Raw genomic sequence first — 18,104 nt, forward strand, 5'->3', positions numbered from 1 at the left:
GAATGTAAACTGTTCGTTAACAGTGTGGTATGGAAGAAGGTGAGACGCGTGCAAGTGAGTATCGATGAATATCTTTGGAATCGTTGATCAAGTAAATATATAACTATTCTAATATAAATTCCAAGTGTAAATTTAGTGTTCCTATACCGTTATTTCGGTAATTAAGATGCAAAATTCTCAACAAGATATAACATAAGAATTAACAACCACCAAAACCCATTAGTTACCCAATTACTTGACACGACGGATCAGATCCGCAGACTAAAAAGACATTACCCTTTAGATTTAAGCATTGGATTCAACTAGACTTATTATTCACTTATTATTCACGTTGTAGTACCAAGCCAGAATAATTTACTTATAATTCTCAATGAGAATTGATTGTAAAATACTTCGAAATAAAAAAAAATATATATATATATTCACTTTTGACTGTCGATGTATCTACTCGTGGGAAAGACCGATGGGTCACCATGAATTTTTATTTGTCACCGGTGACTCACCGATAGGGTTGCGCGTCTATCGCGTGCTCGATTGATCAGGCTGTTTGTTCTGTCAGGTGCGGACGCACACCGCGTGTTCCCTGCAAACAGACTGTCGATTGGCCACGTGCGTGCGCTAAGCGTCGCTCGATCCACGGGGGAGTTGTTTATTTTACTGTTAGCGCTTGAAAAAGGCAACTACCCGATACAGAAAATTTATCTTTCCTCTATGTTTCTCTGTCTATGCGGACGAGTAGCTTGAAATGTTAAACAGGTCCGGCATCGTTCGCTTTCTCGTGCAGTTCTTCGTGAAGAAGCGAGTGTCGAAATACGATACGTTGAAAATGATACTACGATCAACGTACCACACCGAAATCCGAATTTTCAGGCTCGAGGAGACTTCGACCAGTTGGCTGTTGTCCCACCTCTTTCAACAGCGTATACGTAAAACGTATGACGGAAGGCAAGCGACGACGACTATACTCGTCAAACACGGAGTATGCGCGGCTGTTGTAAGATAGAATTAAGTTGTAACGAAACGACCGTTTTACGTTTTAGGTTTATTACTCGTCGTAACGCGAAATACTGCCATTTCTTCGCGACGAGTATACTCGCGCAAAACTGCTGATTGGTTAAAATGGCTAAGAATTCTATAGCCACGAATCGTAAGGTATCTTTCTTTCTTTCTTTTTTTTTTTTTTTTTTTGGAGAGCAATTTTGAAATTCACTGGATCGTTAATCAATCGTATATGAAAATTATCCTACGGTTATTTTCTTTATTAATTATTGCCGTTCCATTTGCTTTATCACCTCCTTGAATATTTCAGAAATGTTAACGATATTAGATAAGCAGCCGGAGATTTCGTTAAATTAAGCTACGTGAAAACTAAAGTAGATACTCGTCTCGTAGAAAATATTTACCATTTATGGATTTACCATTTATTTTGAGAATAAAGTGTGTTCGAATGTGACCGATTATTCTTCAATCACTGGCTTGGCAACTAAGTGACTGCGGATTTTGTCATTAGATGGTAGTGAGAAAATCCGCAGTCACTTAGTTGCCAATCGAATAGTTCGTTCTATCCGCCAAAACGTAAAAATTGAACAACGAAATGGAGGCGTATCGTTTCCATAGTCTGCACGCGATTAAGTATTTAATTACTAGTTTTATTAGAAGCTATGTCGAAAGTTTGCAAGTGATTCGTCGTTTACAGAGTGCGAATTACGCGGAAACGAGTTTACAAACGGAAAGGGGACGCGTTGCTATCTGAACGTGAGGAATCTTCGTGGAAGGTGACGTCAAGTTTCTTAGAAAGTGAAATTGATCGCGTGACGTGTTGCTATCGACGTGATTTCGATGTACGACTGGTCGAGAAATATCGTCTATTTAATATTTTCTTACATTTGCCGTTGATATTTATCGTTTCGCGAAACACAGATTGGGAAATTCGTGTTTCGTTGTGGTCAAAAAACGAGAGTGAATTGGCTGTTGTAGGGGGACGATGGACTTCCGGTCGTCAGGTGACAGGAAACGCAGGTGTACACGAGGTTGATCCACCCTACCTGAAGCTTCGTCTAACGCAAACTGTCCGTAACCGTGTCCTTAAGTCTGTTTCGTACTGTTCAAAGCGATCGTTTCGTCTTTTGTCGACGATTTCGACCGAATTTTACGTTCGTATTATCTACGACACAAATTTCGTGCCACCTTAAGCTCGGTTCGTCTCGTAGAAATTTCTATTTACAGGCTGACTAGCACGAAAGCAAGAATTTAACTCAAAGTTGGATTTTTTAAGTTCTTTGTCAGTGCTATAGTAACAATTTCAATTTTTCCATTATTTTCGTGATTCTTGTGTTTGAATCTTAAGCTCGATTCGTTCTAAACAAATTTTTATTTTCATTGCTTTTATTTAAAGACGAAATCACTTAACCCAACGTAAGTTTTTTATTCGTGCTGGGAGTTTGATTTTCCAGCTACAGTCGTGAGTTTCACATTCCCATGATCTTATCTGGAACATCAGTTTCGTGAATTTTGTGTCTGAACCTTAAGTTTGATCTGCCCCAAACAAATTTTTATTTTCATTGTTTTTATTTATGTAAAGACAAAAGCACTTAACCCAACGTAAATTTTCTGTTTCTGCTGGGAGTTTGATTTACCAGTTCAATGTTTTCCAGCTACAGTCGTGAATTTCACACTCCCATCATCTTATCTGGAACATCAACTTCGTGAATTTTGTGTCTGAACCTTAAGTTTGACCTGCCCCAAACAAATTTTTATTTTCATTGTTTTTATTTATTTAAAGGTGAAAGCACTTAATCCAACGTAAGTTTTTTGTCCGTGCTGGGAGTTTGATTTTCCAGCTACAGTCGTAAATTTCACATTCCCATCATCTTATCTTAAACTTGATTCACCTCGTACAAGTTTCTATTTACAAAATGACCAATACAGAGAAACAAGAATTTAACTCGACTAAAGGCCGTATCCAGTTAATTTGTTCAGCTCTGTCGTTCAACCAAGTTGCTTTATTCGCGCGAACTGCGTGAATTTTTCAGCTCGACTAACGAAACGCGCGTTCGTCTTACAATAAAGTTGAAAAATAAGGTCAGATAATTCGTGAGATAATTGTCAAGTGCGAAGCAGGCTGAAGCTTAAGTTTCGCTGCACGTCCGACGTTCAAAAATTCGGGGGACTCTGGGTTAAGAGGGAACAAACATCGCAACGACGCCGGCTATGAGTAAACAGTCGCAGGTAAACCGGCTCGCCGGTTACCTTTCCTCCTAACGATTCCATTGAATAGGTTGAGACGAACGCCATACTCGACGTGTAATGGGCTCATCCGAATCACCTTGAATCGCTTTAAAACAACGTGACCAAGGCTTCGCTTCGTTTTTAGCATCACCCGTTATACACTGGCTATGAAGAGTATTTTCATACAGCCTTATTTTCCAGTAAAACCCTTTCCTTATTTATTTATTTATTTATTTATTTATTTATTTATTTATTTATTTACTTATTTATTTATTTATTTATTTATTTATTTATAGGACCCATCCCATCAGCGTGCATTAAGTATTTTACAACGACAGACAGTTAAGACGGACACTTAGAAAAGAAACGGAAAAGAAAAGAAATTTTTGCAAAATGTGGAATATGAAAAGCACAGTTAGTTCGCAGTAAATTCAAGACAGAGATAACGTCTCGTAGATGACTCGCTGGAACGACGGGTCTCACTGAACTGGAGAAAAGATTTATGCGGCCAGAAAAACTGTCAGCTACAGAGCAAACACGATTTAGGGTATCTAGATGGAAATATTTTGGCTCGCAATCGTGAAACTGGAAGAGTAACGGTTCGCCTAAAGACCAGCGAGAAGTCTAAGCGCATAAATGTCGATGGATGAAAAAATACGCGGACCGCTCGTAAGGTCAGCGATTGTTTCGTGCAGCGAAGAAAAATCAGCGACGAGCGTACGTTCCTCGAGGGACCTTAGATCGAGTAAGGCCATTACCGGTGAATAATCATGACACGTTGTGCTCGTAGCGCGGTGCAAACCACACGATGCATACGAAACACAGAAAATCTATGTTGAATTGTTTCGAGAAGCAGCGTGTGTTTGATCGGATGAGACCGGAGATGAGAGACGCGTGTTAATTGCCGAAGGCTGGCTGGAATCGGAGGAATGACGCGTGTTAATTGACCAAGGCTGGCTGGAATCAGAGGAATGACGCGTAACAAGTCCTAAGGCTCCTGCGTAGCTACGTTTCGGATATTTTCCAAGCGAAGAGAGAAGATTAGGTCAGGGCCACGAAGGTGCTCCAACGTCGCGAATGATCTCAGCTGCGGAGATAGCTGAAAGACGATAACGAAAAGTAGCAGAGGAGAATAAAGTATTGGCTTGGCAATTAAACGATCGCGCGTTTTGTCATTACCACCTGATCACAAAATCATTATATAAATATACTGTAGTATCGTGACTAATTATGATTAGTTTATTAATGATAAATGGATTAAACGGATGTTAATTAAACAGAAGACCATGCTTATTACGTTGTTATGATTAGTTTATTAACGATAAATGGATTAAACGGATGTTAATTAAACAGAAAACAATGATCATTAACGTGAACTAATCGTAACAACGTATTATAATTAAGACAAGTAGATAATTAATTGACAAGTCTCGTCAACGCTGATTCGACTCTCTCTCGACAACGCTAACAACGCTATCTCGACAACGCGATCAGCACTCTCTGGCTTCTCATCTCGTACTGCTGTTGATTCGTTTATTGTCCCCTAGCAACCCCTTGTCCTTTGTCTTAGCCTCGCTACGTACATGCTCAGCAACCGCTTGTTTATAATCCCCCAGGCTCCTCGCCCATGATACTACGATATGTTAATATAATAACAAATGACAACGTCGACAACACATACCAGATATCTGTCAGGTAATCCGTCCACGATAGCACGCTACATCTCTAGATATATGCAACTTCGAACTGAGAATTTCCAGTTAAAAATATAAATAACGAGCGAAGAGCGAAGATTGCCAGTCGAATCACTCGTTCGAACGTGCTACAAATTCGTAGTCAACTGAGATTCCATCCTAGATAGATCCAAACAATTGAAATCGAAACTAAAAAACTTCTACTGGCTCATTGGCAGACGCAGCAACTTAAACGTGCGGAGTAAAATAATGTTATATAAGGTTGTGTTAAGACCTGTTTGGACCTATGGGACCCGACTATGGGGAACAGCGAGTAATTCCAGCATAGAAATTTTTCAACGATTCCAATCGAGAACTCTAAGATCCTTGGTAGACGCACCTTGGTGTGTTACCAACGAAACGATACATCGCGACCTTAAGATACCCACGGTTAAAGAAGAAATATCCAAATTCGGTAATAGATATGTTGAGATACGCGTAATTTTATGTGCTAGACTAGATTGACCGCGTAGTGGTGATACACGTACGTGAATACGAGTGTGTGGAAGTATGTGTGTGCGCGGCGTCTCGAAAACAGAGGAATGTAAACTGTTCGTTAACAGTGTGGTATGGAAGAAGGTGAGACGCGTGCAAGTGAGTATCGATGAATATCTTTGGAATCGTTGATCAAGTAAATATATAACTGTTCTAATATAAATTCTAAGTGTAGATTTAGTGTTCCTATACCGTTATTTCGGTAATTAAGATGCAAAATTCTCAACAAGATATAACATAAGAATTAACAACCACCAAAGCCCATTAGTTACCCAATTACTTGACACGACGGATCAGATCCGCAGACTAAAAGGACAATACCCTTTAGATCGAAGCATTGGATTCAGCTAGAATCAAACATACTATAAACTCTTATAATCCAAGTTACAGTACCACGCCAAAATACTTATAATTCTTATAATACAAAATTTACTTATAATTCTCAATGAGAATTGATTGTAAATAGTCTACCAAATAAAAAAAAAAAAAGAGTTTTCTTACTTTTTTAAGTATGAAATTTAAAGCTTCCTTAGAAAGAAATACGTACACATAGAGCGTACGATAGAACAACAGCTATAGAAAATGTAAAAAGATATAGAAGATACAAGAAACATAGAAAATATGGAAATACGAACATTCAAATAGGAAATACACAGATACACAAATTACGTGTTCAATTTTGATAATTTCGTCGAATCATTGCACAACTAACGATCTACCATTTTATCCTGCCAGTTCCGTAACGCGAAACCTTCCCCTCGAGATTCATCCATTTCCTGGAAAATTAACTTTCCACTTAAGGAACAGGGCCACGTCTATCCGCGAACGTTGCCAGTTTTCCTTAATTTTCGGTAAACTGATGGCCCGAGGGATTCGACGTGGCGCCGATTCAACATCGTGTAACGAACTTTCAATTAGCACGACCATTGCAACCTTGACAATAGGTCAGTGGCTCTGACTTGAACGTGAGTAGCATCGAATCGTCGCTGGATTACGTTCGCTGCAAGTAGAATCGACGCGAATCGAATTGAAAAAAGCAAGAAGAAGGCTTTGAACGCGCTCGACCTATTTTTCTCTACAACGAGATTCCTTTAGCAATCGGAAGATCGATCGCTCGAGAATCATCGCCTAACCGAACTTCCGACAGGCGAAAGCCGAATGTGGATCCGCGTGATCGCTGGATCTCTGCCGTTGGATCCTCCGCATCAACGTTTCTCGATATTTTAATAAATCTAGGCGAGGCCAATCGAGTACAGTGGAACTCCGTTCGTCTGAACTTGTCGCAGGTCAAACACTTTATACAGGGTGGTCCGTAAAATCGAGTTCCAATAGTCCAACTAGAATCAAACATACTATAAGCACTTACAATCCAAGTTACAGTACCACGTCAAAATAATTTACTTATAATTCTCAATGAGAATTGATTGTAAAAATTGTACCAAATAGAAAGAAAAAGATAAGAAAAATAGTCCAAGTATAATGGAACCAATCGTGGTCGAACTAGTTGACTAGGTGCGAGCAAGCAATCGGTTGGAGACCTGTACACGTGCGAAGATAACTGGAAATTGTGAAAAAAATTGTAGAATAAAATTTGTCCGTTTAAGCCGTCGTTTTGAGGAAGATGAAGATGATATTTACAAATTTATCTGGCTCAGAGAACAGATATCTTACGAAAGAATGTTACTTTACTTTTGTCGCTTGTTTTCACGCGCAGCTCAACCACCTGTCGATTATTCGCTCTCGTTCGGTTAGGAATGAGCCGGGTTTAACGTTAGAACTATCACAACAGTCAAATTGACTGGTTTTACAATTTTATTTTAAAATTCCTCCTTCGTGTTATATTTTCGCAACGATAACTAAAAGAATAATATAATGAATTTTATTTTCTTTTTTACGTATTCAAACTGAAAATAATTTTGTATCAGGGCTATTTATACCAACACCAGTGAAAATGATTGGTACTTGTCAAAGTGTAAAAGGGTCCTGCAATCCGTTTATCGAACTCAATTAACCAGTTTCCTCGTTTTGTACAACTTGCCACACGTTTTTTATATTTGTACTGCGTATCGTTCGATATGACGATATCAGTTATCGGGAAAATTGCGGATCGATCGCTAGATCGCTAGATGCTGACGCTAGAAATATCACAGCGGTGAAAACGACTGGTTCTACAATTTTGTAAATGTGTCGACCCTCGTTTAGGGATCATTTTACAGATCGTCGTTAATAATACGAAAAATGTACTACATAACGTGGAATTTCTTCTGAAAGAAAGTACTAAATCAATAAATATACAAATATTCTGTCATTACGTACTTTTTAAAGACCAATCATTTTGACTGTTTTTGATAAAAATAGCCTCGCGTTAACTATCGGATAGTTCCAGCGTTAAGTATACTTGGCAAATTCTCAAACTCGATTATCCTCCCAACGAATTTCATTCCACGTTTACGTGCAATTTTTTCTCCTACAGTCACCCTGTATAATGCAATTGTAGCACCATTTACGGACCACTCTGTATAATTGGAGTTCGTATAATAGGAGCTTTCCAATTTTTCCCATTTATCTATTTATTATTTTTCGTACAATTGCAGGTCACGTTCGAATTCACAGAATTCGAGCAACAACGAGTTCAATTGATCGGCTATTAACCCAAGTATCTTTCCGATAAATGCAGTTGAAACGTAGCTGTGAAGAAAAAATGTGAACAGGTAAAACAGGTAGAGTAAGCATGTGAATGAAATTGAATGAAATACATAAAAATGTAAATATTCATTTCAATTATTCAATAGATAAGCTACGTACGATAAAGATACAGAATATCGATAAAACTTACTCGTGTAACCACACTACTAATTAGATTAAATTTCATCGATAGCTGCTTCCCCGCTATCTGTTCGCTTATTTTTCAGCTCAACTGCGAGTGTTTCATTGGCTTGGCAACTAAGTGATTGCGGATTTTGTCATTAGATGGTATTGACAAAATCCGCAATCACTTAGTTGCCAGATCAATACGCTGTAAAGTACAGTACGTTCGAACGAAACGAAACGACGAAAACGGAGGAAATGGAATGACGTTGATGGTGAGCCGAGTTCGCTGAAATCTTCGTGCCACGATTTCCATAACAGTCCGTGTTGGTGAAAAATGTTGCATCAAGGTGTGCCTTGTATTCTGTTCACGATTCTCCTCGTAATGTGTATTACGTTTTTTCATGGCCAAGCTATCACCAGATAGCAGATTGACGGAGCTTCTCAGAAATCAGACCGATTCGCTCCACCTTTTCTATGTTTCTTGATTTCGTCTGGAAAAACTTACGATTAACGATCTTCCAACGATTTACGATAATATACAGTATGCGGTGGAATAATAAATTACTAAAGAACAACAGCAAAATATGCGATAAAATTGTTTCATTTAAGGTTCACCTCTCGAGAAAATCGAGTTTGAAAATTTATCAAGCACACTGGAACCCGCGTATTCAAATCCTTATTGACAATTAAGTGATTAACTGACGAAAAACACCTAACCTAAGTGTCAAAATATCTCTGGTGTGTTGATTATAAAAAATGAAAAATAGACGAGCAAATATAATAGGTTGGCAATTAAGTAATTGCGGATTTTGTCATTACTACCTAATGTAAAAAGCCGCATTCACTTAGTTGCCAAGCCAATATAAAATCATTCGTCTTCCTCTGCATTTCCAAAGCGATTGTTTCGAACGAGATCGCGGGAATAAAATGGCGAACCGTGGACGTGTTCGATTAATATTACAACACGGCAGACACTCGAATAAATGCTCGATCGATTTCGCGTGCAAACGTAATTACGTGCGTTCCTTCGGTTTTTAATCGATACGAGGCTGAACCTTGAGTCATGCAGACGCGGCCATAGTCTAAAGGAATATACAGAGGACACCGGATTGCCGTCACGATTCACTTGTAGAAAGAAAAGAGAAGAGGAAACGCGGATAAAATGCCCCATTTCGCAGGTGGCGCGTTGTTGCGGCTCATTATGGCCGAAGATTGGAAAGTATTGTGCAATGTACAGGCCGTTCAAGTACCGTTCTCTAAGCCGTGGAATTCAGCGACGGACGTGTTCCGTGACATTCGATTAATCGCTTTGATTAACGACCGTTCTGTCAACCTTCCACGCTCCATTATTCGATTCTGTCTCACGATCCGTCGCTCTTCCGTTGATCCACTTATTCCTCGTTCGCCTCTCGTTCCTTCTTTTCCTCTTTTTTTCCCTATAAAATCACGTCGCAAACAATCGGTAATCGTCGATAGGAAATCAAGCTTCTGTCATCTCTGTAAAACAATCGTCTTTACCTGAGGCTAGTCTCGTACGAAGGTACGTGCATACAGCGGCAGAGTATCCGACAGTCTCAACATTTGCCATGAAAGATGTTAATTTTTATCCATTGGCTGTGTTTCTCTCGACAGTCAGAACAAATTTTATTCCGCGTTTCATACCTTCTTTCGCGTGTAGCGCGACCTCCCATTGCCAATTCATCGTCGATCTATTGGGTTGGCAACTATGTGATTGCGAATTTTGTCACTAGGTGGTATTGACACACCTAACTCGCAAGTGTCAAAATATCTGATTATTTTCCAATTCTCCGTATTTGTTCTCTGCTGTGTTGATTATAAGAAATGAAAAATAGAGGAGCAAATATAGTGGGTTGGCAACTATGTAATTACGGATTTTGTCAATACCACTTAATGATAAAATCCGCAATCAATTAGTTGCCAACCTAATAGTTCTTAACCGATCCAACTATTTTAACCCTTTCGCTTCGGCAGTCCAATTCGCCGAAGTACTGTCACTGAACGGAAGCGTGCGCCAGAAATGCGCACAGTGTGCGTGGTCGTTGTATATACGTTTTCCTAAGTCTTAAATAACAATAATTCTTGTAAGAACCGTATATGAAGTATCGTTTCACTGCCAATGGATTTAACAGATTTTTTAGCACGAAACAGTATACGATCGTTTGGATGTTTGAAATATATTGCGTAAAACGTTTTGATGTTGTTCCGACAATAAGTAACTTTTAAGAAGCGATTAATCCAATATATCGATAAAATCAACAGAAAATGTTCTGCCGATAACGAAAAAATATATTACTGACTACAGATGGCACTGATGTATGTCCGATATATGGGGTACCGAAATCAGAATTCGTCGCGTGGTCACCGCCTATAAGCGGCGTTCGTAGCCACAGGTCATCTCGCGGGCGCCGCCTATAAGCGGCATTCGAGGCAGAAAGGTTAAGGAAAAGAGTATTATTAATCGACGCACGTATGTACGTCTCGTTGGTGATAATACGGTGGAAGTTGTACGCTCGGATAGCGAGAAATGTTCGGTTGTTTTAAGTCCAAACTCCACGCGATAATATTCGACTTCATAAACTTTATTCTATCGGGACTGGATTTCCTCAGTTTACGTACTAATGCAGGTAGAACAGTGGAAAACTGCAACGACGAATTATCCATTCCTATCTAACCGAGAATTAGTTAGGTACAAGAGTTTTCAAGCTGAAGTCTCTCGAGAATAAAGCGTAGTTTTGTTATTCTTGAAGCTCGTATCGTTTTCAGTCAGACAAGCTGCCTGAGATTCGCTCGTACCGTGAATTTAGACGCACGATATATATCACGTACTATACAAAGCGTTTCTAGTAACTGGGACAGGCTATGACCCCGTTGCAAGTGAAATTGGGGAAAGATCGTAGAGGAAAATTTTGCAAATCGGCGTTCTGCTGCGTCGATTTTGCTGCGCCGTGAAAAACGGAAAGAAAACGAGATTGCCGTGGAAATGATAAGTAGCATCTAAGTTTATTCAAAGATACTGTAAGAGTAGATGTACATAAAATAATCGCAAAGATCCTTGTATCGCGGTTAAACACGAAATATAATGGATGCAACAAAGAAAAGAGAAAAGGAAAAATTTTCACTGTTTAACAGGCTCGATCGTAGTAATTTTCTCGCAGATGCTCCGGTGAAACTGTATTCTTTTCTCAAACGAAACTTTATAATTATGTATAAAGCAGTCGATGCAAGTTTTTATCGTTTACAGAAAGATATTAAGTTACTTGAGCCAAAAAACGCCAAAACCACTTTAAAAGTTATTTCGATTTTAAGAGCGCTAAATTTAGCGCATGGAAGGAAGAAGAATCAGAGGTACAAGTATCGCAGGTTGATTTTCTCCTTCTTTCTCATCCGCGAAGTTTTACAAAATTACATCTTTCAAAGTAATTACTTTTTCCAACTATTTACCTTGATACATTTTTATATCGCGTTGGAACGGTAAAGTACATGGAATGCTTTACAAGCGAATTATATAGTTTCGTTTAAATGAAAAAGTGTATTTGCACTCTGCAACTGCAGTGTACTGATGCATCCGCGCGAGTACGGTAATACGATAAATCGCGTTAAACAGTGGGAAGTTTTCCTCTACGATTTTTCTCTAACTTTGCTTCCAACTATATAGCCTGTCCCAGATAGAAGAGACACCCCTTATAATATAATACGATATATCTTAACTTCACTTGCAACGGAGTTCTATAGCCTGTCCTAGTTACTAGAGACACCCTGTATAATATATCTATAACATAGTATGATATACATGATATAATAGAATATATCTATAGTATGATATAATATATCTTAACTTCACTTGTAACAGAGTTCTATAACCTGTACCAGTTACTAGAAACACCCTGTATAATATAATCCAATATATCTTGACTTCACTTGGAACAAAGTTTTATAGCCTGTCCTAGTTACTAGAGACACCTTGTATAATACAATATATCTATAACATAGTATGATATACATGATATAATAGAATATATCTATAGTATGATACAATATATCTTAACTTTACTTGTAACAGAGTTCTATAACCTGTACCAGTTACTAGAAACACCCTGTATAATATAATCCAATATATCTTGACTTCACTTGGAACAAAGTTTTGTAGCCTGTCCCAGTTACTAGAGGCACCCTGCATAATATAATATATCTATAACATAGTTTAATATATATGATATAATAGAATATATCTATAGTATGATATAATATATTTTAACTTCACTTGTAACAGAGTTCTATAACCTGTACCAGTTACTAGAAACACCCTGTATAATGTAATGCAATATATCTTAACTTCGCTTGGAACAAAGTTTTATAGCCTGTGCCAGTTACTAGAGACACCCTGTATAATACAATATATCTATAAAATAGTATGATATACATGATATAATAAAATATATCTATAGTATGTCATAATATATCTTAACTTCACTTGTAACAGAGTTCTATAAACTGTGCCAGTTACTAGAGACACCCTGTATAGTACAATATATCTATAGTATAATATATCTTAGCTTCACTTGCAACAAAGTCCTATAGCCTGTCCCAGTTATTATAGACACCCTTTATAACGAATTATATCTTGTATAATATATCCATAGCGTAGTATAATATATATGACACAATATAATACATCTATAGTATAATACATTTTCATTTCATTTGCAACAGAATTCTGTATCCTATGCCAGTTACTAGAGGCACCCTGTATAATATAATACAATATACCTTAACTTCACTTGGAACAAAGTTTTACAGCCTGTCCCAGTTACTAGAGACACCCTGTATAATATAATACATCCATAGTATCATATAATGTATCTTAAAGCTCGGCGCTAAGTTTTTGAGACAGCCAGTAGGCGTATAGCGTACGGTTGATAAGAATGGAAGCGGAATCGCGATCCATTTGCGTTGTCCTCGGCGTGGCCCAACACTGCGTAGACAATTCCGTAAATAGACGGTGTACAGAGTGTTTCTACCGTATCTGTCGCGGTTCTGTCGTGCTCTGTGAATATGCGTTGATCGATACGCAGCCACAGCACGTGCGCCATGTGCGTCACGTGCGCCTATAACCAGCCTGGCTAATTGAATCTCCAAGAACGCTGAAAGTTGTTGCATACATATAACTCGTCTCTCGTTAATCGCATTACGCGAAGTTTCAAACACTCGCCGACAGGATCATCCCAGCTTTTAGTTTACCCACCAGGGTTTGCTTTAGGCTAGTTAGACACCAAGATACGCGTACGCGATACGAATTCAAGTGGAAAATACAAGAAGATACGTGGCGCGTTATTCGCCTAATACGATAGTCTCCCGTCCGTCGTTTCTTTCTTATTTGATACACATAAAACACTCTGATAAAAAGAAGACTAAAGAGAAAACACCCTACTGACCTCGCTAAAGAAATAAAATAGACAAACTCGAGGATGGTATCTCGCTGGGGGTAGCCATCCACGTGTTAATGTTGCAATTAAGCTTCTAACTCAGCTAATTGTAAAGTAAAAACTAAATAATAAAAAAAAAAGATTTATATGTCGGAAATGAAAGAACATTGGGACCTATCTTTTGGAATTTTTGAGAAGATCGCCAATACTTTAGTCTGGGCTTTTTATTATAGCTGTACTTAAATAATAAAACCTAGAAGCAGTTGCTTATGATTTAATCCGATTATGTTTGCCCGAGATTTATGACAGTAGGCTTGGGCTCGTTTTTACCTAACAGAGGTATGCAGTAGTTGTATAGCTCTCGTTAAAAAAATACATTTGTACAGAGAGGTACAGAGAAGAGAATATAAGTGCAGTTATATTCTTGGACTGATACGAGTAAGTTGACTTCTATACTTGTACCGTGAACAAGTAAGTTTAGTTACACTTGAATTGTGCACAAGTAAGTTGAGTTCGACTCGGACTTTGCAAGAAAGTGCATTTCTTATCCCGTTGACCGTGTATTCGTTTGTCGAATCTAAGATCATTGTCATTAGCATCTCGACTATCTAATCGCCACGGTTACTTGTCAAATTCTGTAATAATCATATTTGTTCCAGCAAATATCATCTATATCGCATAACAAGAATGGCTAATCCAAATGAAGGTTGCAAATGAGGACTCGACATATACAGGGTGGCTGATAACTGGTGGTACAAGCGGAAAGGGGGTGATTCTACGCGTAAAAAGAAGTCGAAAATGTAGAATAACAATTTTTCGTTCGAAGCTTCGTTTTCGAGAAAATCGACTTTGAATTTTGGCTCGGTACGCCTGCACTTTATCGCGTTTCGTTGTAACGGATCTCACTGTAGATCGTTGTCTCGATGGAAAAATTAAAAAAAAATTTGTATTCTATATTTTCGACTTCTTGTTTCGTGTAGAATCACCCCCCTTCCGCTTGTACCACCAGTTACTACCACCCTGTATAATAGTAAGGTTATGTGCACACTTCTAACTTCAATTATACAGGGTGGTTGGTAACTGGCGCTATAAGCGGAAAGGGGATGATTCTACGCGTAAAAAGAAGTCGAAAATGTAGAATAACAATTTTTCGTTCGAAGCTTCGTTTTCGAGAAAATCGACTTTGAATTTTGGCTCGGTACGCCTGCACTTTACCGCGTCTCGTTATAACGGATCTCACTGTAGATCGTTGTCTCGATGGAAAAACTAAAAAAAAATCTGTATTCTATATTTTCGACTTCTTTTTTCCGCGTGTACCACCAGTTACCACCACCCTGTATAATAGTAAGGTTATGTGCACACTTCTAACTTCAATTATACAGGGTGGTTGGTAACTGGTGGTACAAACGGAAAGGGGGTGATTCTACGCGAAAAAAGAAGTCGAAAATGTAGAATAACAATTTTTCGTTCGAGGCTTCGTTTTCGAGAAAATCGACTTTGAATTTTGGCTCGGTACGCGTGCACTTTACCGCGTCTCGTTATAATGGATCTCACTGTAGATCGTTGTCTCGATGGAAAAATTAAAAACAAATTTTTATTCTATATTTTCGACTTCTTTTTTCGCGTAGAATCACCCCCTTTCCGCTTGTACCACCAGTTACCAACCACCCTGTATAATAGTAAGGTTATGTGCACACTTCTAACTTCAATTATACAGGGTGGTTGGTAACTGGTGGTACAAGCGGAAAGGGGGTGATTTTACGCGTAAAAAGAAGTCGAAAATATAGAATACAAATTTTTCGTTCGAGGCTTTGTTTTCGAGAAAATCGACTTTGAATTTTGGCTCGGTACGCGTGCACTTTATCGCGGCTCGTTATAACGGATCTCACTGTAGATCGTTGTCTCGATGGAAAAATTAAAAAAAAATTTGTATTCTATATTTTCGACTTCTTTTTTCCGCGTGTACCACCAGTTACCACCACCCTGTATAATAGTAAGGTTATGTGCACACTTCTAACTTCAATTATACAGGGTGGTTGGTAACTGGTGGTACAAACGGAAAGGGGGTGATTCTACGCGTAAAAAGAAGTCGAAAATGTAGAATAACAATTTTTCGTTCGAAGCTTCGTTTTCGAGAAAATCGACTTTGAATTTTGGCTCGGTACGCCTGCACTTTATCGCGTTTCGTTGTAACGGATCTCACTGTAGATCGTTGTCTCGATGGAAAAATGAAAACAAAATTTGTATTCTATATTTTCGACTTCTTTTTTCCGCGTGTACCACCAGTTACCACCACCCTGTATAATAGTAAGGTTATGTGCACACTTCTAACTTCAATTATACAGGGTGGCTGATAACTGGTGGTACAAGCGGAAAGGGGGTGATTCTACGCGTAAAAAGAAGTCGAAAATATACAATACAAATTTTTCGTAAGAGGCTTTGTTTTCGAGAAAATCGACTTTGAATTTTGGCTCGGTACGCGTGCACTTTACCGCGTCTCGTTATAACGGATCTCACTGTAGATCGTTGTCTCGATGGAAAAACTAAAAAAAAATCTGTATTCTATATTTTCGACTTCTTTTTTCCGCGTGTACCACCAGTTACCACCACCCTGTATAATAGTAAGGTTATGTGCACACTTCTAACTTCAATTATACAGGGTGGTTGGTAACTGGTGGTACAAACGGAAAGGGGGTGATTCTACGCGAAAAAAGAAGTCGAAAATGTAGAATAACAATTTTTCGTTCGAGGCTTCGTTTTCGAGAAAATCGACTTTGAATTTTGGCTCGGTACGCGTGCACTTTACCGCGTCTCGTTATAATGGATCTCACTGTAGATCGTTGTCTCGATGGAAAAATTAAAAACAAATTTTTATTCTATATTTTCGACTTCTTTTTTCGCGTAGAATCACCCCCTTTCCGCTTGTACCACCAGTTACCAACCACCCTGTATAATAGTAAGGTTATGTGCACACTTCTAACTTCAATTATACAGGGTGGTTGGTAACTGGTGGTACAAGCGGAAAGGGGGTGATTCTACGCGTAAAAAGAAGTCGAAAATATAGAATACAAATTTTTCGTTCGAGGCTTTGTTTTCGAGAAAATCGACTTTGAATTTTGGCTCGGTACGCGTGCACTTTATCGCGGCTCGTTATAACGGATCTCACTGTAGATCGTTGTCTCGATGGAAAAATTAAAAAAAAATTTTATTCTATATTTTCGACTTCTTTTTTCGCGTAGAATCACCCCCTTTTCGCTTGTACCTTCAGTTACCAACCACCCTGTATAAAACTGTACCATGCACGAGTATCTAGACAATGAAATCATAGGCAACGTGTAAGACACGCTACGGGTAAGCCTGTTCAATCTCCGATTTTCATCTCTAATCTTATCTCTCGTTACGTAGTTAGTAGATACCGATAAAAACGATAGTTGAAAATAAATTAATACAAACAGTTATTTAGCACAATAATAGTTCACAATAATAATAGTATATCCAATCAAATAACACGCAAAAGTGTGTGTGCAATTCGATAATACGATCTCACATTCCTTCGTAGATTATGCGATTTCTTCTCAGACGCAGAGAAGGACGCGAGGAAGATTAAGCAACGAAGATTACTCGTAGCAGGCGAAGATCGTGACAAACGGGCGAGATTAAGTTTTTGAAAGAGGAAAAGTACGAAAACACTGGATCGGAAGTTTCGTAGTTGGCCAGGCGCGGTGACTGGAGAGGCGCGGAACGAAAGCGCCGCTTTAACGGTTCAAACCACTTTCCTGGAGCCGGCGAGAGAGTGCAGTGAACGAGCACTCGTGCACTCTCGAGCACGAGTACTCGCCGCGTACAGGCGCAGGCCGGCTCGCGCGCGTATCAAAATACGCCGCTTTTTCTCCTTTCGCCGACGTTTAGCCCCTAAAATCGGCCCCCGACGAGCGCAACTACGCGGACGCCCGCGGCTTCGCTGCCAAAAGTCTCTCGCTCGCCGCTCTTTCCGCTCGACGATCGTTTTCCAACGTGTCTCAAAGTTTCCAGAGTGAGAGAGTTTCGGTCGGAGAAGACGAGATACAACGAGCGAAATAACGTACCTCGGCATCCTCTAGCTGCGACAATTTTCTCCTCGAACCACGCGGTTCGATGGTAAACTGTACTTGAAATTCTTTTTCGGTATTTTATTTCGCTCGTACAGCACGTGAAATGGTTGGCCGGACTCGGTCAGGTCGAGCGATAAGTTCGTTCGCGTTTTCTCGATTAACTGTTAGACCGTGCACTTTCCCGCGTTTCTTTCTAAAAGCGAGAAAATGTAGAGAATTCGCGTGACGCGTAAGAACGTAAGAAACGTGGGAAAGAAGCGTCTGTAACGTTTTAACGTTAAAGTTAACCGCGTTCGACGAGT

The 18,104-nt window shown here is 39.1% G+C and overlaps 1 protein-coding gene and 2 long non-coding RNA genes across 6 annotated transcripts in view; all 3 read right to left on the minus strand.

Moving 5' to 3' along the window:
• LOC126863447 (uncharacterized) overlaps nucleotides 1-18,104 on the minus strand; it is a 135,575-nt gene that overhangs the window by 60,388 nt on the left and 57,083 nt on the right. The window lies entirely within an intron of this gene.
• Nucleotides 1,158-3,481, minus strand: LOC126863554 (uncharacterized). Its single transcript, XR_007688924.1, has 2 exons — nucleotides 2,737-3,481; nucleotides 1,158-2,535 (listed from the first exon to the last, which is right to left on the minus strand). It is a non-coding gene; the product is annotated as an uncharacterized LOC126863554 (long non-coding RNA).
• On the minus strand, nucleotides 3,526-14,118 carry LOC126863539 (uncharacterized). Of its 2 annotated transcripts, XR_007688901.1 has the most exons (5): nucleotides 12,570-14,118; nucleotides 9,786-12,149; nucleotides 8,833-9,703; nucleotides 8,293-8,758; nucleotides 3,526-8,144 (listed from the first exon to the last, which is right to left on the minus strand). It is a non-coding gene; the product is annotated as an uncharacterized LOC126863539 (long non-coding RNA). The 2 variants fall into 2 exon arrangements; XR_007688900.1 differs by lacking the exon at nucleotides 3,526-8,144 and having other exon boundaries at nucleotides 8,210-8,758; nucleotides 9,786-12,248; nucleotides 12,890-14,118.

This window comes from Bombus huntii, chromosome 3, assembly GCF_024542735.1.
Source record: "Bombus huntii isolate Logan2020A chromosome 3, iyBomHunt1.1, whole genome shotgun sequence".
NCBI lineage: Eukaryota > Metazoa > Arthropoda > Insecta > Hymenoptera > Apidae > Bombus > Bombus huntii.